This window comes from Megalopta genalis, chromosome 3, assembly GCF_051020955.1.
Source record: "Megalopta genalis isolate 19385.01 chromosome 3, iyMegGena1_principal, whole genome shotgun sequence".
In the NCBI taxonomy this organism is placed as follows: Eukaryota; Metazoa; Arthropoda; class Insecta; order Hymenoptera; family Halictidae; genus Megalopta; species Megalopta genalis.
Window position 1 is genome coordinate 5,965,355 of NC_135015.1, and position 22,777 is coordinate 5,988,131.

The 22,777-nt window shown below is 43.5% G+C and overlaps 1 protein-coding gene across 9 annotated transcripts in view; it reads left to right on the forward strand.

Annotated features, from left to right (window-relative positions):
- The window catches only part of Rbp6 (RNA-binding protein 6), a 1,210,230-nt gene that overhangs the window by 1,019,983 nt on the left and 167,470 nt on the right, over window positions 1-22,777 (forward strand). The window lies entirely within an intron of this gene.

The window sequence follows — 22,777 nt, forward strand, 5'->3', positions numbered from 1 at the left end:
CTTCGGGAACTCAAATTCTCTACATTCCCGTCATCTGGCAATCACATCAATGCACCACAGGACTCCCTTCAGCCATTCAAACAAAGTCAGCCCGGTGTTCGTCCAGGTTCCACCGCACGGCACCGTCTAATCCCTCGGAGTCCCGACAGTCTTCCAAAGAATCAGGGAAAGTTGGTCGGGCAGTCTAATCGTGACAGGCGAACCGTGTCGCAAAGTCTCGACTTAACGAAGCTCGGAATTCCGTGTCAGCGACGCGTAGGAGGAGAAAGGGAGGGTGCGGTGTGCCGGCTGAGGGGGTAGATGCAATTACCGGTGGGTCGGTTGGCTTTCCATTCGGCTGGACAAGGAGAATCTGCGCGAAGTCTCGGGAACTCTAGGAAGCTGACGCGACAGGGAGCGAGCGACCGGATATGTTATGCCGGTTTGACGTAATCCCAGGTCCCGGGCATCAGACGATTCGGACGGTTGCGTGGGTAGGAGCTGGAGGAGGACGGAAAGGGGGTGCATGGGGTGCAGGAAGTGCAGTTTCCTCGTCGGGGGCAGAAATTCGCGCTTCAGGGTAGGGGCAACTCGCATGGCGCGCGGTAAACCGTACCCGGCAACTTCGGCACGTATGCGGAGTGGCCCGCGCGGAGCTGAGCGGAGCCGAGCGGAGCGGTGGCGAGCGGTGCGGCGCGGTGAGGAAAAGAGGCGAGCGGAGCCGCGTCGCGCCCATTTCTCCGACTCGAATAGTTTCGCGACCGCTCGAACTTCCTACGGATCGGTCCGAAATAGTTTCCAAGCTGTTTCTAGCACTCCGTACGGTTTCTGTCACTGAATCTGTCGCGCTCCCTCTCTCCTACTGTTCTCGTCCTATCCACTCGCGACCGCCAGCTCCTCTGTACAGCTAACTTCTAAGATCAGCCCGGGAATCAGTCCGCCGGCTTCTAGTCGGGCGGAAAGCTGAGATTGATTTCCACGGAGTTCCGCGTTGTCGGTTCTTGATTGGTAATTGCGCTGCCGTCGATCGATGCCAGCCAGGCCCCGTGGAACGCGTGTCGCGAGAGAGAGAGCGAGAGCGAGAGAGAGCGAGAGAGAGAGAGAGAGAGAGCGGAAAACTCGCGTCGCGACACAATTCTCCGTGATTCGATCCGACTGACGAAATCGTCCTGCTTCCTTCGGATCCGCCGACGAACGTCGCCGTCGCCCTCGTGGCTGCTTGCCTGGAAATGATAGATGACAAGGACCTTCAGGAAACTCGCCGGAATTCGTCCGCGTTGCAAGCCTCTTTAGCAGAACTCGCTGCAACTTCGTTTGAATTCGGAAGCGCGTGCTTCGTCGATTTTGGGAATGGTACATCACTTTGATTTTTGCTTGGCGAAAAGTTTGTTCGCTAGAGATCTTTATACGAACATTGATACTCTAAAATTCGCGTAGACTAACTCTTACAATTGTTTCCATTTTGTGACGCTCCATGAATGAGGGAACAATGTTCAGGAGTTTCACTGAATATTGAAGTTACTCTGGAACAATGCTGTTTCCTAGTTTGCATGAATCGGTTACTTTATGAAAGTGCAGCAACGTGCTTATACATTTTCATCCTTTCATTAGAGTAACTGCAGCAAGATGACGTCGTGTCGGTTAAACGAGACCAAAGTCACCATCAATGCAAAATATTGTACGGGTACATTTACCTGACACAACAAAAACGTTAAAACGTAAAGTATTCGGTAGGAAATGTATAGAATTCGAAGACGTCAGAAGAAGCACACTATCATTATTTGTATAGACAGCAGGAAAGATCACAGCTGGAAGATCTACCATTTCTTTGCGGTTCTATGGTGTGAACAATCCCAGCTGGTATAAAGGATGCATTGATTACTACCTATTACGTAAATGAAATCGTTCGCTTGAAATTCTACCTTACCTTTCCCCACAATTTAATAAATACAGTCGACTACCCCTCCCCCTAACAACATGGTACATTAGGAACACGAATTCGATATAACACGGAACGAATTTCCCTGTGATTCTTATTAGTTCTAGGTTTCTTCTTGTTGAGTATTTCATTTGTCTCCTCATCATGTAGCTTAGGATCGCGTACAGGAATCGATGTGGGCGGTAGAATCGATGTTCCGCGAGAACGAGGGAACAGTGCGCCTACGTGCACACTGCGTTGTAAACTATGAAAAATTGCGGATATCCAGCACGTGTATAAAGCAAAGTAAAGTAAGCTGAGAGTGAAAGTGTGCTGAAGTAAGCGTTCAGTTACGCTTAACCGCTTCGCTCCCAGGGACGTGTTATGTCGCGATACCGATACTGTTCGTACAAGGTCACAAACAAACACGCGCTTCTGCTTTTGCTCCGTCTGTGGCCACTTAGTTTGCTTCTGTGTTGTGTCGAAAAATCCGAACTTTTTCGAATTAAAGCTCTTATTCTACGAACGAAGTACGCGGGTTTACACTTGTCTGTGGCACCGCGCGAACGGTATTACGTCGCACAAGCGACGTATTGCGGCATAGCATGTCGGAGGGAGCGACGCGGTTAACATTAACCCGAGAAAGATAACCTACGTCGCAGAGGCGCCTGCGAAATAAACAACTGACTGTACCGTGGATGACGCAAAGACTGGAAGCACCCACTTTGCCAAGGCATGTGCGAAGCAACATTGAAAATATTCTTCCAAAATCTGCTGTACAGGCTTCCACAGATGATGAAGAAGAACCCTCAGCCAAAAAAAGGCGTTATTGCAGTCTTTGCACGTCTAAAAAGAAAAGAATGTCAAAGATGACCTGTGCCAAATGCAAAAAGACAGTTTGTGGTGAACACAAGAAAGACGTTTGTCATGACTGTCTCTAAAGAAATTTTTATAATATTATAGTTTTTTTTACACTGATTATATTATAGTCTACTAGTTTGTAAGGATAGGACACTATTTTTTGTGATATTTTACGGGATTTGTTCCCATAAACCGAAGACTGTTGATTTTTGTTAATTTTTCATAGAGGTCTAGTGATTTAAGTTTAAAATTACTTAAAATATATAAAAATATAATATAAATGCATTTTATTTTTACAATAATGCCAAACCTTTAAAATGACTAGATTAACTTAAATAAATATCCATTGTTAGTATAAAATTGACGCCTTAGAAAAGCATGCGCCTCTGAAGCGTGTGGTTATCTTTTACGTACGTTGTCATATGGTTATCTTTCTAGGGTTAAAGAACTTCTTTATTCTTCTTCTTTATTATTATTATTATTTTTCACTTTTGACACGACTTCGACGCAACACGGAACGAATCTATCGTGTTATAGGAGGATCGGCTGTAATATCAGGATTTTATTGACGACGCAGAGGTACCATTCTCTCTATAGATTTGCCAACCAATATATTCGGAACATTCGAATATCAGTCGCATTCAAGCGACGCTGGAAGAGCGCAACGTTCCCGTTTCAGTTCAAAAAATCGAAAAGAAATTAGAAACGTAGCGGGCTCCTCTTTAAACGCGTGCAAACACGCGGAACGCCGGGCGCGGAACGACAGAGGGGTTGAATTACGGAGGGTTAAAAATTTCCGGTATTCGCCGAAGCGTGTTGAAAAGTTTTCCTCGGCGGTGCACAAGGTTGATACAAGCTCTCATGAAAATATCGTGTCTTTTATGAAGGATCCCGCGTCCCGGAACATTTTTCTCCCTCGTCCGGGGAGGTTTTAGTCGGTCAAAGAAACTCTCGAGGCATCGCCTTTTGGGAGAGCAGGCACCAACGCCTGGCGAGTATCTGCCTCCGAGCGGAGTATCAGAATAGGGTTTCGCGCGTCGTTGCAACTTTCGAAAACTCCGACGTGGAAGTCGCCCAGCCACTGCTTTCGAAACTTCTGAACGATGGATGGTTCCAGGTCGTGGATGTTACGTAAAGGATCAGGGCTCCGTTACCGTCGTCGTGCAAGCCGCGCGCCGCGCCGCGCCGTCCGATTCAGCCTAAATACGTCGCTGATCCCGACCCCCACCCCCACTCTCTCACCCGGCCCTGGCTCCCCCCTCGAGAATTATTGACGACTCCCTATTTCGAGATCCGACGTCAGACCACTGAATTTCGCCGGTCTTTCACGCTCTCCGAGTAGGGCTGTGATTCCAAGAGCCGATTTCTTCGAATTTCGCCGCTGATGAAACTTCGCCGATGGGATCGATGAATCGGCTACTTCCCTATAACATATCTATAACAGCTCGGAAATACAGAGGTACTCGTGGTTAATCGAATGTGCCCATTATCGTCGCACTTCGCTGTTTCTTAAGCATTAATGGCGGAATTTCATGTTTTCTTTCAAGGCTGTTTATTCTATCGCATAATCTTATGGTTCAAATCTCTAGATACGTCTATGAAAAATCTTATGTGTCTATTATATCTAATTATATTATATTATATTATTATATCTGTATATATTATTATCTATATTATTATATCTAATTATATCACTAATCTATTAGCGATTACTGATTACACTTTAAAAATAACTGGTTAATGCAGTTCAAAGGAAACTGCTGGATCGATCAACTTGTAATTGTGACTGTGGCTCGAATGATTTTACATTCTTTATGTTGAAGTTGCTGAGATTATAGAAACTTTTTCCTAAACAAATAAATACAGTCTTTTAGAGCTCGATAGGTTTAGTGTTATGGAAAAGTTCTTTTTCATTCAAGATCAAAACGATGGTTTGTGCAGAGTGTATTTTGCGTTACAAATTCGGATTTGCTACTATACGACGATAAGAAGAATCAGTGTGAGAACTTCGAATTACGAGCGGAAGCACGCTAAGGGAACGAAGTTGTTTAAATGTGAAACTGCATCGTGAATTTAGACAGAAGACCCCGTCGCTGCCGTTAATACGCACTAAATCATTGTCGACGCTGATTAATATTATCTTCGCGGCTGTCCTGGTAATTTAATTCGTAGCTTAACGAACTCCTAATCACTGCCGGCGCATTAAGCTCGGGGCGGGGATGGTATTCTCGCGATGCAATAACAGGAAGCAGCTATTCCTCCCTAATTGGTGTGGTTATCGAGCTTTAACCACCACAAAAATATTTCGAGGCGAATTCCAGCGTGATTAGAAAATCCCTCGGCGTCCATAAAAGTTGGAACACCGACAGGCAAGCTCATGACGCCGGAAACTTTCTTCTCGATGGTTTGCCCATCTCCGGCAACGAAAACAGTGGAACATGTCAGACAATCGCAAAGTATTCGATGCCTCGGCGATGTTTGACTTGCTGGCTCGGCTTGGAGGTAAGCTTGTTTGACGGGGGAATAAATTTCATATCGAAGAATGGCACTGCGGATTCTATTATCAGTAATGTAAGCGACACCGTTCCCGTCGCGCATAGAATTGATTCTTGCGTTTCTATGTCGACGATCGGGGGTGGGGATGCGCCTTCGATGTCGTCGTCGCCGTCGTCTTCGTCGTCTGATTTCCGTAAATCCGGATCCAGGGACGAGATAGGGAATCTTTATCAGCGAGATAGCGTACGATTCACTGCTACGACATCCACCATGCATAACATAATCCGGAAGGTTTTCGGTGAAAAAGAAATCCGATAGTTCAGATCCTGGAAAAGAATTTCTGCCCATTATATTATGGGAATCTCGGAACAGCGCATCGACACGCTCCAATTGTCACCTGCATTGCATCCGCTCTGTGCTACATCCTAGCTGCAGGATCACCTAAGGATTCTAAAATATTGAGGAGACGAAGGCAGTTCCGCCACTTTGCTAACCCGACACTATCTAGATCTTCGTCGGTTCTATCTCCTTCCGTTTTTGTTTGGTTACGACGGGTTATCGACTAACGTGCGATTGCATCTTGCAACGTCTGCATCCGTCCATAATCTGCGAGAAAGTGTTATTCAATACACGGAAGGCGGACGATTTTTATGAGTACACGTGTGGCAATGTTTAACTAGTGTTAAACTTACCGAGCCCTAAAAGTAACTAACCTATGTTGCTTTATAATATAAAAACACTGTATTTATTTAAGCCTTCCGCCATTTTTATTGTAATGCATACTTGAATAAAGAAATTGATTCAATCGTTTCTTAAGAAAAAATCTCCACAATTTGAACAATTTAGTTTAGTGTTAATCAGTTGTCCAACAGGAATCAACACTGACTCCGATGTTTTATTTATCCTTCCTGCCGAATTCCGAAATTTTTAGAAGAATCTGCATTATTAATGATCATGTGAATAATGTGGAAATATCGGCAGCATTCCGAAGCTACATTAATTACGTCAACTCGTCAAGCAATTTTTGTATTAATGTATTATGAACTGTAACATAGCCAGTCAAGAAAATCGATTAGTTCTTCTTAAATAATAATCCCCAAAGGAATTGCTAAATTATGCACACCTTAAGAGGATTTGTTGACCCAAGATCGAAGTCGCCATTGTCATCGAAAAATTGATTAAGAATTACTTCCAATTGCTTCCTAATTCTGCGAAATCCGAAAATCATTGTTACTGAAAGTTTATACCCAGGATAGATTGTTTATAACATCGCGCAAAAGAAACAGAATAATTTCCATTCGCATAAAAAAAAGCTCCCAGAGGCAATACGGCCGATTCGGGCGCCTCGTCAGACAAGCTTCGCACGCACCCACGCATATTTATTATCAAATCAGCTCCGTTTCGCAAATAATCCCGGATCCGGCGTAGGTAAACGCATTTTCACGGGCCGTCCCGTCGCCCAAGATCTGCCCGCATTCCCTAGAGGTTCGCGTGAAGCACCGGTAGTGCGAGTTTCTCGCGCGATTGAATTGAGCCGCTCCGGCTGCAATTTCGTGGACCTGCACTGGATCGAAGCTACCTCACGAATTTCCACCCCTATCCATCGGCGCTCTTTCAATGGGGATAAAAAGAGGAGCCCGGGTGGGAGGTCGCGAACCAGACTAGGAGGAGAGGAAACGACGGAAGGGAGGATCGACGAATCTGGACGGCGAGCTGTTGAACCAGAGAATGGCATGAGGAGGAGAAGGAGGTGGCGGATGAGGAGACGAGAGGAGAGGGACGGGAGCAAGATAGAGGAAGGAAGAAACGAACAAAAACGAGAAGCGTCGATTCCTTAGCGTAGTCGGGAGAAAGAGACGAGTGGATCGGTTCGAGCGGTGTGTGCAGACCTCCGAAAGGTCGCGAAGTGTCTCTTCCTTCTCCCCCGTGCTCCTCTCTCCTGGTCGGCACATCCGTCTGTGTTCGGTGCTATCCAGAATGCTGATCTCATCCGAGCCAACTTGACCCCTTCGTCTCGTTCATACTTCGGCGAGCTTAATCCATCGCCGAGGTGTCCTCCTTCTTTCTCTATCCCTGTGCCTCGCCTCCGGAAAATCTTTCATCCAGAGGGGAGAATTTAAAATTCAAACGTAAGTGGCCCTCTTGAGCCGTCGTCGTCGCCGCCGTCGCCGTCGTCGTCGTCGTCGTCGTCGTAGTAGTCATCCTCCTTCTCGTAGTCGTCGTCGTCGTAGCCGACGTCGTCGACGACGTCGTCCTGGTTCCGCGCAATTCCTCTTTTCTAACCCCTATCGCAGCCCGTCGCTGGCACCCTCGAGGCGTGGTCGTTCCAGATGCATGCATTTCTAGCTGCAGGGCCCGCAGGTCGCGCCCGGCTCACTTGCCGAGCCGGGAAAAAATATCACCGCTGCCGCCGCGCCTCCTTTCCGCCGTCCCCGCTTCTTCCCGGCCCGGCCAACGCGCGCGCCCGCGACTGAGGAACGGAGATAACGGCGGTGGCGCTGAAAATACACGAAGCACTGATAAATGAAATTTCTTTAAATAATTCAAGGAGCCCCGGGACTCCCCGAATCGAACCTGAAACGTACCAACTAGAGCGGCGCGAATTGCATTCTGGAGTCGGGCCGCGAGTCTTGTTAAGCTCGACCCAAGGAACGATAAATATTCATTGCTCACACATTGCGGGCGTGCGGATTCCGATCCGATGCTTCTCTCCCGCTACACCACCGCCTTTCCTGTGTCAGGTGAGGCGACGATATATCGATATCAGCCTCCTCCACCAGCCATCCACATGCTGTAACTGCCGCGATCGAACACGCGTTCGATGGTAATGTATGAATAAAATAAGTTCGCCCGTGAGAAATCGAGCGGGCCCAGATAAATTCCCTAAGTTCGAGGGATTATAGGGTTGCACGTCTGACTGCTTTGGTATTCTGAATTACAAAGTACCGCGGCTGGAATTCCTAATTAGCCGGCTGCAGCTTTGGTTCGCTGGTTTTCGGACGACCTAGTAATACGAGATTGAATCGCGCGGAACTAACAATCCGCCGGAAGTATCGTGCCCCGCGAACTTCGGACCTATCGATCATTAAGGGAACTTCGGGGCATCGTTTCGCGCAGGGGTGCCGGCTGTGACAGTGCCAGGGGTTACCGGGTTCAAGAAATAATCCGTGGAGATTTTACGACGAACCGTGCGGAATTCGTTCATCGAGATTTTCACGAATTCTGAGCAAATGAAGATGATTCTTCTTTGATTACCGATGAACATCTCTAAGGTGACCTGACTTGCAACGATTTACAATATATTTCAGAAATAAATCGTGATAGCTTCACGCTGCTCTCGTTGACAGGGTCAGCCACAAAAATATAACAAATACATCTTATTGGAGATTATAATTGCTGATTGTAACCTTGACCTAACTTCGACCTAACCTCGACTTAACCCTGACCTGCATTGATGTATATCTGTCAACTGGCTCAAAAGATTCTTAATTTGCATAAACATATACAGTCTATTTATGAGACGTAATAGATACAATCTTCTTTCGGACTCGTTCAATGAAACAAGGAATAACTGTGTAGCAATAAAATAGAATGATTTATCGGTACCGTAATTAGTATGTTGCCTTTTCAAAACAGTAAATTCGATTTCACCGTAAGAACACTCGTCTCTTCTCTTTGAAAGCAGGAATCATCAAAGCACTTGCCAGCGACCTAATTGGAGATGAAATATCTTTAGATGTTCCGGACATGATCGACCCTAGGGTAGCCAGCCAATTAGCAATGTAGAGCTGAATGCAATCGCTCGCATTGACTCGAGGCATCCAAGTTTTGTCGGATCCACAGGAACCATGCCTTAAGCATCGCGATTTTGGAATTGCTGAATCGATCGAATTACCTGCGACAGGACAATCGTGGTGGATCTTTCGTCGGGTTCTAGGTAGCGTAATTCGATAATGTTACACGTGGTGACTTTCATGCAGGATGAAAATACAGAAGCGTCGATACGATGTGAAGATTTTAAAGCCGATTGAAGTTTCGTGAATTGCCACAATTGGACGGGCTTGGTTTTAGAAAACGACATAGCATTTGCCGATGAATCCGATTCCCTCGTTTCGTCCACCAAGACCCGATATTATTTCTCTGGTTATTATTCCGATAATGGCCTCAAATATTACTTCTGCGAATGACGCTACAGACGAGAAAAAGCAAGCAAAGCAAGATGATCGTCCTAGATTTCGATCTAGTCTCCTCTTATTAGATTACAAGATGAGAAACGAGACCTTTTCAACTTGTTGCGCATGCAATCATTTCGTTTCATTTGTTCACGAGCGATTGCTCTGTATTCAGATTAATTCGTGATCCTCGCAAATAATTTCATTAATGGCATTAATTGGCATCAATAGCCAAAGTTTTGATGACGTTCAACAGTATTGCAGTAGTTAGACTGTATGGTACTTACAGCTTGCGCTCCTAATCTGTACGCTTATACATTATGTTCACCTACTTATACACCTAACAGATGTTTGAAGTAAAAATTAGCTAGCAGGGTCCTCGAATAATCCTGAATTCTTTAAAACAAAAGAAAAGACGATCCAGAACTTATGCTTACAGAATCAACCAATTCTACAGCTTTGGTTGAGCTAGTTCAGCAATTTAAGACATCTGCAGGAATAGTTTACTCTAGAGCCTTCACGTGTTCCGGACTGGTAGCGCTGCCGAGAACTTGGGTTCGTTAGCATCCTTTCCAGGAATTCGGGTTCGCTAGAATCTTGAACTCGAGGCTCGACTTCCTAGAGTCTCAAGTTTCTTGGAATAGCAACCAATCTGGAGTCTTGAACTCTGCTGGTTCAGATTTTCATGGAGTTGCGAGCCTCTGGCCCTTGAACTTCCATTCTGCGTCCTGATCTTCCATACGCTATCATTTTGAAATGACTACTTGGTTCATTAGGTCTTCCTGAAGTGGTCGAGTGCTCAGTTCTCCTAATCCTCTTGACTCTTTGACGTCTCCTAGACTGATCTGCCCAGCGGTCATTTGTTCGATGGCACTCGAAAGACCAACATCGATAAAAATAAGCGTCAGTTCCCTCTACCAGGTAGCTACATTATAATCTCCATTCAGCCCGATGCCTTAAATTGAGACGAATCAATCCAGGCAGCACGTCAACGCAAACATCGTCATAGTCTTCGTAGGTAGTTTCAGACTCGCCGTAACCAACCAATTAAGTGGTAGCGGTATATGCGTTGGCATCGCCGCATAATGCAGCGCGTAAACAATCCACACGAGGCATAATAATCCCCACTGTTGCTGTGTATGCTTGCTCGCCTCGTCAGCCATCGGTTTCCGACGATTTCCACCGTCTTTCGCCTGCACTTTCACCGTCTAATATTTCACGAGCCCCTGCCAAGGAAAAAGTCATTGAATCCCGCTGGAAAACCAAGCGCCGAGCAGAATAAAATTCCCCCGCAATCACTGCACCTCTCTTCCTGCCTCTGGTAAACAAACGAACTAGGGAGATGGTCTCGTGATTCGCGCACTCGGCGCGCCGCGATAAAATTATGAATCCGCCGATTCTCCGACTTTTCCTCTCTATTCGCCCGCCTCCGCTTTCCGGCTCCGACTACCTTCCAATCGCTCCTCCGCTGACCCTCTATATGCCCCGAGCTGCGTAATTTCACACTGGGGTATGACGGCACGATTTCAAATTCCGAACTCTATTTGACTCTCTCGAACACCCTGCCAATGATTGGCGCACTTAACCGATCGCATTTCGCATTCAAACGCTTCGCTGTCAAACGCCCGAACATATGAGCCGGTCCCCGTTCCCTGCTCCCTCTATCAGCCTCGACTAGGTTGGCCTCTGTTGATCGAAGGGTAGAGGGTGCTCGGCCGCGTCTCTGCAAGCCCGCAGCCTGTTTAATGTTAGAGGAGGGAAAAAGTCGCTGGGAACGGGCCGTATTCGCATCGTCGACGGTGCTGCATTGCTCCGACGGAAACTGAATACGACCACGCTGCGATTATTGCGTTACTTTCATAGCACACGATTTTGGGGATCCTGTAACCTGTAATCCCCTCTTCAGAGCTGCTTCATGGCGGTCTAAGGCGGTCTTCCATACGAACTTTATGAATACGAAAAATTGTCAGTACTTAAATTATTACAATTCCGCGAAAGAGAATCGCGGCACAATAAATTTAGACTCATTGTTAAATTTGAAGCCTCCGCTCTCACAGGCCATAGACAATTTCGTGGCAAAATTTAAAAATCTTGCATCTGAAAATTCCTTTTACGTCCAAAACTGATACAACTTGAATTATCTTTGAAAGCACTAGACGTTCTGAAATCTTTAACTCAATGAAAGTTATCTTAACTTTGACTAATGCATAACTGTGCAGCTAATCATGAAGTCATAGTGTCCTTACGCAGAACACGAAGGAACCAATACATTAGTTAAACTCCACTACATTTCGGCAAGCCTGTAAAATCAGATGTTTCATATTAAGAAGTGTGGTTAATGGTTTCGCGTCGAACATTGGCGGAAAATATTTCCACGGATCCGAGATGGAATTTCCTTGACGTGGAGATCTTAATAACATATTTTTTTACCGCGGTGGTCGGTGCGCGAGACCGGCATTATTCTCGGTAAGACAACGGCTCGTAGGAGAGCGCGAGGCGACGCACGACGGGTCAGGTCGGGTAGGGTCGGGTCGGGTCGGCTCAGTTTTCCTCGAAATTTCTTGAATTGATCATTGTGCCTGGCAAAAATTCTGCCGCGACAGTGCTCGGGAAAAAAAGAGCCGGAGAGGCGCGTAACCGTGAGCGTCTATATCAGCGAACGACTCCATTATAGAGGAGCGCATGGAGCAGCGGCCCATTATTCCCGTCGTCGGCGTGGGATCATATATGTGCGACGTATTTGAAATACAGGATGAATGGTCGGGAAAGCCAGCGCGGTGTGAGCTCTGGAGTAGCAATAACTCGGAGATTAAAACAGAATTAAAAAGTGTGCTGGATGTGTATCTGTGTCAAGCGGCAGACAGGCCAGAGAGTCATCCGTTGTCGAGGTATCGAAGTAACCACGCCGGATGAAAAAAAAAACACACGCTCACATAGAGACAGACAGACGGACGAACGGATACATGCACACACAGGCAGACCGTTGGAGGGATAAATAAGCGCAATGTTCGTTACATCCGTTCTCCGCTCCTCCTCTCCTCCTCCTCCTCCTCTTCCTCTTCTGCGCTCGCTCGTGCGCCTTCCATTGCGTGCCACTCTTTCCGCCCGTCGTTCTACCGCAATAAACAATATACCGTCGAGATGAAGATAGGTTGGAGCAGACCCGGGGCCTCTCCGCTGAATCGTTAATTAATTTCCTGATTATTCGCTGATCCAATTTCGCGATACACCCTCGCAGAAGCTTCGAAACGAGAGACCTGCCTACCACCTCCTCCACCTCCTTCTCCTCCACTCCTGACGCTCGTCTCTCTTCAGCTCATTCTCGCTCGCGATTTTTTCTCGTTGAAGGATTCTTTTGACTCGTCTTGATCGGATTACCATGACGAATGCTGCTGAATGACGACCAGATTCTCGATTTCGCAGCCGTTAACCAGTCGAATCGCTCGATCTTTCCCAGCCGAAATATGGATACTATCCTGTCCCTGAAGCTGAGCCCACGCGCGTCGCTTTTGTTCGTTGTTTGACTCCTGTGTCAACCTCTGTTGACACCTTACGTCCAAACTCGTAGTTTCGTTTTACCAAATATATACTGCGAACTGCTCGCGCGAGAGAGTTGTGAACCAGGAAATTCGGAGACTCGTTATAGTTTGCTTCAGCCACCCGCAGAATTGTTGCGATCAGCTGCTGCTCGGTTCGTTGTTGCTACCCCATTGTACAGAAATTGCATAATACGCCCGTCACTCCGTGGCTTCTGTTTTCAGAAAAATTGCACGCTTCGTGGTCGGTGGAGATACCGAACGTCTGTAGGTGATGTTCACAGAAAGTTAATCTGTCGGAAGCCTCGAAATATACTGTAATCATACTCCATGGATTTTCCAGAATAATTCTTCTTTATCGGATATTCAAGGCACATTGATATTTTCCGAGCGTCATCGATTTCGCAACATTTAATAAATAATTTTGTAGTGGCTTGCACCACTTTTGTAATAAGCGACGTGTTTACCAAAAAATTCCTCAATATTAAAGCGTAATTGTCGAAATAAAATGCCAACCAGTTTTTCATGTGCTCGCTATAAATGTGCTCGCAACGTTAAGATGAATATATGCATTAATATGCAGTAAGTCTTTGGAAGTCAGTTTCACAGAATCGTGTAAAATTTTGTATTTAATTCTGCGTACACTGGAAAGAGGGTCAGAGTTCTACATATTTAGAGATTCTTTATGATTAAAGTAAGATGAGGATACCGTTTGAATGTAGTTTCTTTGTATTCCAGAAAAATTTTAAATTATTTATTAATTTATAATAAAAATTATAAATTTATATGAAATTATATAAAAATACATGTAAAACGCATATATACCATGAATACAAAAAGATTGACAATTTAGCTCCAATTGTACACTTCGAATTTCTGTGTTAAAAGTGACGTGTGATTCTTATTAAACTGTGGATGTAACGCATTTATAACAAAAATTAATAGATAAAATGTTGAAAATAGGTGTCAAATGGAATTGACGCAACTTAGGAATATCGATACAGCATTTTCAAATCATAAGAATAGAAGGAAAAATTTCTCTAGAAGTGATACTTGTACGTCTGCTTTACGTTGCAGATAAAATTGCGAATATAAACCGGAGCCAGGCGGCTGTATTAAGAATTAAATAATTTTACTAACATTACTACAGAGCGAAGGCGTATTATTCGCTGTGAATGGCGTCGCGTAATGAGGAAAATTTCGACGAGTCCCTTCAGACTCGCGTTTCGAGATTTCAAACGCCTCGTTAAAGCGAACTTTTCGACTTTTCAGTATCGTAGCAGAGCGTGCACGTTCGCCGGTCGAAATAGATGGATCACTCGTTCGTCTCGTTCCACGGGGATGACAACATCCTGAGTTGTCCTGAGTACTGCCTAACAGGTTCCGACGAAACCTAGCTGAGTCTGCTGGAAGCAATATGCGATAGCTGCTCAATCATTTTCAGCTTAGGAGCGCCATCACCGTGGAACCAGATTTCCTGATACGCGATCTTTTGCGAGACGCTGGCGTAGCAAGCGCGCGCGCGCGCTCCTTGCTCGCTATTATAACGACATAATCGGAAATTGAAAAATATGTCGGGGCATTAGAGCGAAATATCCTGCGCGGAGCATTATTCTAATTTCATCGACGAGACTTTCAAGAATAAAACTATTGGGCTGTTTCATAAATCGAGTCGCTTTTTTATAGTTCACATGTTTTCCTTCTACAGTTGAGTTCCAATTATATGAACTTTGCGAGAAACAACCAGTTTATGTAACCGGATAGATTCGTATTATAGGAGTCCGCTGATTAACCCCACTACTTGTAACTCTTCGATCAAATGTTCTCGCACAGATAAATGGATTTAACCAGACACTTAATTCATTCTTCAGATGATGACAATATTTAAATCCTAGGTATTCACATAAATGGAGTAATTCTCGTTAGTAGTTGAGATGATAGGAATTCCGTCAAAAATTTCGTTCCAATCAATGGAATTCAAATTAGTGGAGTTCTATTGTAGCTTACAAAAATCGTTGAGGTTGCGAATTAAAAAACCTCTCCGTTAATTAAAGCTCTCGATTCTTCGATTTGAAACGTTGTTGGTCGATTTCGTATCGGCTTATCGTATTCATAAAAGGCTGCATTTGATAAATATCTCTATTTCTTGCAATCGCAACATGTTCTCTGTTTACGTTATAAATATTTTTAACACTGGATTTACGGAGCACAAGAAACATTTGTTGTATATTAGTTTATAAAAGTAACAATAAGACATTTATTCTGATTTTTAACAAGTATATTGTAATATTTGCCATAAGTAACATATAAATTGAATAAATAACTCATAAATCTATCTTTACGATATGGATAGTCATTAATTAAACAATTAGTGACCCGTCATTTTGACGAGTTCCGTAAATCTAGTGTTAAAGGCGCATTTGATAGTGTTGTTATTTGCAATTTAATAAGAAAAGTAGTACCGAGAATGATTTTTGGTGACATACACCGTTTCATGTAAACAGAAAATATCGTTCTGAATGCTTCATATGCACGTTCTAATAAAACCGTGTTCATCAAAATTTCGCCTAGACGAAATACGAATCCGGAAAAAGATCGAATCTACAACAGAGGTATACATACCTCGAGAATTTATCCGCTTCATAAAAAGGGGACTAGATTATAATTAGACGTTAATTAGGCACTACAAAAGTGCCTTCGAGGCGACTACCCAGCGTGCAATTAACCGGGGGAAAAAACTTTGCAGTTGAAAAAAAGAGGTACCAAAGGAATTCGTCGAGAGACACGTGTGCCACGTGTGTGTTCGGACCTTACGACAAGGAATTAATTACCGTGATCAACTCGGAGTGGGAGCCTCGCAAAGTTTTCAACTCTCCGTATAAGATAATGATCCTAGTTAATAATAGTTTGCAGACGCATCTGAAATTACGTTAAGGAAGCTCGGGTAATTCGATGAAATTAATTAACGCGAATCCGCGTCGAATCTCGTAAGAGTTTGTACAATTACGCTAATACCATGGCGTGGCGGGACGCGCGCGGGGCTCGAGGCGATTTGAAAAATTATGGACTGCGTTAAAAATGTATGATCTCCTGTTTCGTAACTGCGCGATGGTTGTTGCCATAGGAACGAAATAAAAGTGCAGGATAATCTGCACGCTTAGCCAGAAACTGGCACGACCTCGCGGCAGTAACTCGTAACTGGGAGAAACGGTTTTTCTGGATATTGCGGTGCACGAAGTGTTCTTGAAACGTTTCGGCAAAATTCCGGTGTGCTGCGCTAATGACATTAATAAAAAGGCATTGTTTCAACACAGATTCGCCGACGTTCTTTCTCGAGCGAGTCTTGTAGCGGTAGAAAAAAAAAATGAAATAACGTAGAACTAACATTTCGATGGAAAGGGGAACGTGTTGGAAAGTGTGTCAATGAATTGCGGTACTATCCTGGATAGTTGCAATTGAATTTGGTAGACTCTCGAATATTAGTTTCCTAGGTTCAGTGTATGTGTACTAATCCAGTGTAATGTTGTACCAAATTGTACTGTATTTCGCCGCAGACTTGTTAATGCAGTAACGATATCACGAGTAATATGTAAATGGTTCTGTTCTAACGATATTGGTACATGGAGCGTTATGCTCGTTCTCAGTTGTTAACTACGCATTAGGTGTAATTAAACAAAGCAAGGAAATATTCGAAATCAAAACAGAATACATCAAATTTGTCAAGAAGTATCCACAAGTGACATGTATTTTTGTTCTAACAATATTCTTTTATGAACTTCGTATATCTTATTTTTGCATTAGCAGATACCTAAATACATTATTTAATAGTATTGTATACGTAAATATAGCTCGATCGGAAAAAATAATATTTATAGTTCATTGTCTTAAGCAGACCTTGAACATTTTAATACCTTAGGTGTCCAACGCTCAAGAAAGTAGAAGGAAGTTGTTTGTTTGATGGATACTTTAGTACTAAATTCTCACACGTGTATTTGTGCATACTCCTCGCATAAATTATTCCATATGATCAATTGCAATGAATGGAAACAAGTGGAAACTGATGGAAGAAGCTTTAAGAAACTTCAAGTTCGCGATAAATTCAGATAAAACTTCTTTTGACCCTCAATGATTCGGCTTCGGCTTTGATCGCAAAATACAGTGCCCAGAGTTTTTCAGCAAACTGCACTCGAGATACAGCGACGGCTACCCTCTTGAAGATGCACTTTGTTCCATACCGATATCTCGATTGGTGGCTGAGACGTGCAGCTTCGAAGATTCTCCCGAAGCGGTGAATGACCGAATTCCTGAAAACGCGTCGCGACCTATATTTACATCTGGGATTATGTGCGATGAAAATGTGAGAATAATGGTGAAAAAAGTGTAATAGGTAGTCAGAAAATCATCTTCAAAGAAAACCAGTTTAACAAGAAAAATCCTGCTATAACGATCTAGGGAAAGAAGCAGTGAAATTGGTGATATAAAGTTTTATACGATGGCATAAAGTTTACCATACTTTTATTGGATATTCGTACATTGCAGTCGTTTTTATTGCTACTAAATGAAGAATAATGAAGGACTACTGTCATGTTAAACCATAATGAGAACTATTATATTTTCATTGCTGCTTTAAACACAGAGTACATCACAGAAAGATTTTCTTGAGCTCACCAGTCGCGAAATATTAAAAAAACGGTATTTCTATTTTCCAAAAAATTGAAAAGGATCATTTGTTTGTTGCTAATCTTATGATTGGTGGTAATAACTTTTCTATAGGTTCACATTCGTGTATTGAAAATAACTCAAAACTGCCTGTAAAATCGAGAACTCATTTTTCGTTTGGTCAAATTTTATCCATCGGAAACTTAGCGTTATAAAAAGTAAATTGCAAGGAAAAGCAAACAGCATATATGGATCAGCGAGACACATTTCAAGCGAACCGTAGTGAATATTACAAAGACTCCGAAGTTCTCCGCAGATCTCCGCGTAATCAGTTTTCCCGAAGCCGATTAAGGCGGTCGATCGAAGTTCCGTCGTGAATATTCCGGCGCATTCGAAGCGCTGCGAGCGCAAGGCGCTGATTAATATTCCAAAGTAATCGGAGGGGGTCTGTAACGGAGACGTTTATCGACATTAACAGCGCGGGGATAGTTTGGAATTTCAAAACGAGCAAAAGCTCGACGAGAACAGCAATTTGCCGGTGTATCCGGTAGCTGCGCTAATGAAAACTTCCCTAACTGCGAGCAAAACTAGTTTCGGATTAGAACAGAGAGCGAACAAACGCCAGCCGAGCCGGAGAGGAATTACTTCGAATAGTTCAGCAAGATCCATAGGGGTACATTAATCAGCAGAATTTATGAAACCGTGGATGCACTGTCCGGCGAACAATATTACGCGGTTTCGAGACAAAATGACAGATGTTATACGTTTTTATGTACAAAGTACGTTTTATGTAAATTTACAGCTTCTCCTGTTGCTTCAGTAAAAGGCATCGTGCATATAACCTTAATTACTGAGCATTATTAAAAATTCCTACATTTTGAAGGTAATTTTTACATTATTAAATTGGTTTATGTTTAAAGAATTGTTAAAAATGTAAATGCAGTACAAAATGAAACAAAATTAATATACTATACGTTAAAGAAATATCTTAAGTTTTAAGTAAAATTATCTTCGAGTGCAAAGGGTTAAAATTTCAAAGTATCGATTTACGATTTCGCGTGGTCATAAAGTTGCAACCTTTTTTCCAATCAGAATGTAAATATCGCTCAATGCGATTGTCGATCAGGGTCGATAATCATTCGTCAATGTTCATCAGAATTCTCTAAAAGAATGCGTTTACAACTAAATATAAATCGTACTTTATTAAATAAAAATTAAACTTTAATTCAGCTTATACGTAAGAATTCATGTTAAAATCGAAAATTACGTACACGAAACGTGATAAAAACTTTGCCTTTGTACTGTTAACTCGCACACTGAGACATCACGCTAATTCCCGACGTTTTGTTCCACAACGCGACAAACGCAACGTCGTTTTACGTGTCTGCGGGGGAGCGCTCGAATTTGCAAATCGAGTTCTGATAGAAGCGCGACCTTGATTCGCCGGCAGATTCGGACGCAATAAAAGTTCCACGTCTCGGGCAAAAATTCGCACGGTTCCCAAGTTGCACGGGATTCGCGCGGGCGTCGTCGAAGATCGGGGACGAAGTAATGGGCGAAGTTGGATATTCAAAAAGTCAGCGGTGGAAGCAAATTTGATTTCCGACTGCGCGCGATCATAGGTCAGCAGTTTTTTCTTACCGGCTGTCTCTGTCCTCTATCTCTTTCCCCTTCTGTCTCTCGTCTCCTCTCTCCAGCCTTTCTCTCGGGGAGCAGCGAGGCCAGAAGTTGCGCAAACTCGTCAAGGGTCGTATTTGCTGGAAGGGCGGGTATTGCGAGTGACAGCTGGCTGTTCATTATTCCTGGATTACTCGACTGCTACGCCGAGATGGAGAATTGGCATGGAGAGAGATCGGGAGAGGGAGAAAGATGGCAGGAACACCGGGATCCAGGGAAAAACAGGGAGAGAGTAGAAAGAGAGAAAGAGCGAGAGCGAGGAGGGGCGAAAGCGGGAAAGAGGGAAAGCGGAACGAGACCGACAGAGGCGGGACACGCGCGAGGAACGAGGGAAGAGGTTTCCGCTGAAAACATCGAAAACCGTGCTTACCACTCAGCAAAATAGAACCCGTTTTGTTAGGTTGTCATTAAATGTTCTCAGCCCTAAAGATTTCCCATAAATTTTCCCGTTGTTTCCGCCGGCTTTTCACCCTCTACCGTCGCCTCTCTGCACGTGTTAAAGGAAACGAAAGGACAGCTTCGGAATTGCTTCTGCAACGGCAGACTTTAAATTTTCAGGGCTTACGGGTCACCCAATAAAGCGCAGCCTTTTTTGAACCGTAATCCTTTGGCCTCGATTCCTTTCTCCTTCGCCAGGTTTTGTAGCGGTGCCGTGCGTCTTATGAGCCGTAAAATGCTATCGATAGATCGATCCTGTCATTCCTCTAGTTCTGCTCCGCTTTCTTCTGCACCCTTCGATTATCACTTTTACCAGAGCCGTTCGCGACTTATCAACCCAACTTCGGAAAATTGCGATCTTTTCTGCACGGTCGTCGCATCGAGACCGGGGAAATAGTTGCGTAAAAGAGCCCTTTATAATACTGTTGCGAATTACTGCACTTCTCTCGCGTCGCGGCATTTTATTTACAATAGAGTACATAAACTATAATACAACTAAATTCAATTATGTTAGAGATCTTTGAATTAGATGGTGTTGATCGCTCGACGGTCCGATCCCGACACTCCGATTGTCCGTTGATAACACACCTCCGTGGCAACCCCTCTCTTCTATTTTTCTTTAAGGAGTTGCTCACAACAGGGCACTTTCACATTACAGCGACTTGATTTGAACAAGTCGCCGTAACAATACTTTACCTATTTTTGCCTTTTAGTGCAAAGTTCACATTTCTACGTTGAACGCTACGTGGATTCTCCAAAATAGATTAATATTAAATTTAGAAATAGTGTCTCTGTAACTTTTCTGGATAGAACATATAAGAAGAGCTAAACTGTTTCCAGAATTGAACTTCCAATTTAATTCTGTAAATATCAACGTTTGAATTTCCTGATCAATCGATTGAAAAAAAATACGTCTTATCATTCATGAAATTCAAGTCTATCTAAATGAAAAGATTGTTTGTGAAAGTGTAATTGATTTGGAAGTGTAAATTACTTTCGTGAGAGTTAAATAATAAATTAATTAAATTAATTAGTAAATTAATTAATTAAATAATACGTGTTAGAAGTTCGAACTTTCAATTCTTTAATCACTGCTTTGATTTTATCATCGTTATGATATTTTTCGGGATCGCGATTCTGAAGTGCGATGTTGCCTGCAGCCAGTGTCCAATCGCAGACCTACAGAACGTCCACTCCTCGAACTTATTCCCCGTCCAAACTCGGGTTTATATGGCGAGCATCTCGTTACCCGGCTCAATGGGTGAAACCGTCCGCCGATAGAGAGCGGTTTTACTAGCGCTCGTAAACCATCATGTGGTCCCGGCTAAATACTTAGTATCAGCTCGAGCGTCCGCCGCCATTGTCTACGAGAGCCGTTTAACCACCAAAAGGGACAGGATGTTACGTTTTAATTACATCCAATGTCGTTTTATGATCCCCTGGATCTCGGAGTTTTCCAGCGTTTGCCCGAATCGTGCTGAGAGTTAGGGTATGGCACGTAGTCGTCACTTCTTCTTGCAATCTATCAACTCACGTTCGTCTGAAGACTAACTTGAGATGGATTTATCTTGACCAAGAGTTACAACTGTCCCATCTGAGTCCTAATTTTCTAGCTGCCTGTTGAAGTTTTTGTAGATTGCAAATATTATGCATTTGTCAGGACAATCAATTGGTGCAATTAAAAATAGTGTGAGAGATTGAAAGTATTTCAGGACGTTAATCTAATATTCTCATTTTACTAAAATTGTTGAATAAAGAACTTTTTGTTTCGCTTTCTATATTTATAAAAGGTTTCTAGCTGCCTGTTGAAGTTATTGTAGATTGCAAATATTATGCATTTATCAGGACAATCAGTTGGTGCAATTAAAAATAGTATGAGAGAGATTGAAAGTATTTCAGGACGTTAATCTAATATTCTCATCTTACTAAAATTGTTAAATAAAGAACTTTTTGTTTCGCTTTCAATATTTATAAAAGGTTTATAAAAGAGTCTTTCATTTTGCATAAATATCCGCGGTCCAGCTATTTCTATCAAGTCCAGTAAGAAGACCAGTATTATTCTCGACGAAGTAGATGCAGAAAGAAGATGCAATCAGAGCTTAACTTAGACAATGCAATTGCGAATTGCATTTTGATACATTCTTGGACATATATTTAGGAAACGAAAAGTATTTACAGCGTTGTTGCTGGTGCTAATTGACCCAAAGAAAATTGAAGGGCTCTCTAGTCATCATGGCTGACAGAAATTCATGAGAGCTTGGCGAAAATGTCAGGAGTAATTGAAAACGAAACTTTGGACCTCTTTTAAGGAATAAAATGCGATTTCGGTGTCCACGGTTGAATCGTTCTGTACGGGTGCATATTAAATTCGGCGACGGACGCACGGTTGTCTGCTGAAGCGGCAGGGGTCGCAATGGATCCTCGGGGAGCGGCTTTTAAATCAGCACACGTCTCCTCCCGGCTCCACGATGTGCCGGCTCTTTTCTTTCGGCGGCCGACCTCCGCTCTCCCGACAGCCGCGATTTTAATAAGGCTTGATTACAAGCTTTACGACGTCTGGCAGCGTCACGCGTACCGCTTCTTGATGGCCCTTCCCGTGCAAGGACGAAATTCAAGTGCGCCGCGGCCACGAGTAATTAAGTTTGCAAGTGGTTGCGGTGCCTTCGCCGCGGAAAGATGTCTCCGTATCGCAATTTCACTACGACTGAGACTTTCACAGCTTCCGTTCTGCCCTTGTGCAACACCGGGTAACTTACGAGGCGATTTTGGCCGATTATAGTATTCCACATGGCCGTACAATGTCGCTATTGTGCCGATGTGCGGTCCCGTTAGGGTTGGATACCTGATGAAAATGTTTCCCTCCATTCATTATCTCCTAGGAAATACAGAAGCATAATCAATTTAATTATAATTTAATTGTGACGCGTATGTTGTTACGTGAACTAAAATGAACCGTAAAAAGAAATACCAAAAAGTATCAGTTCTGGTGACTGAAGTTTGTCTTCATGAAGAAACGTCTTCAAAAATATTCAAAAATTCTT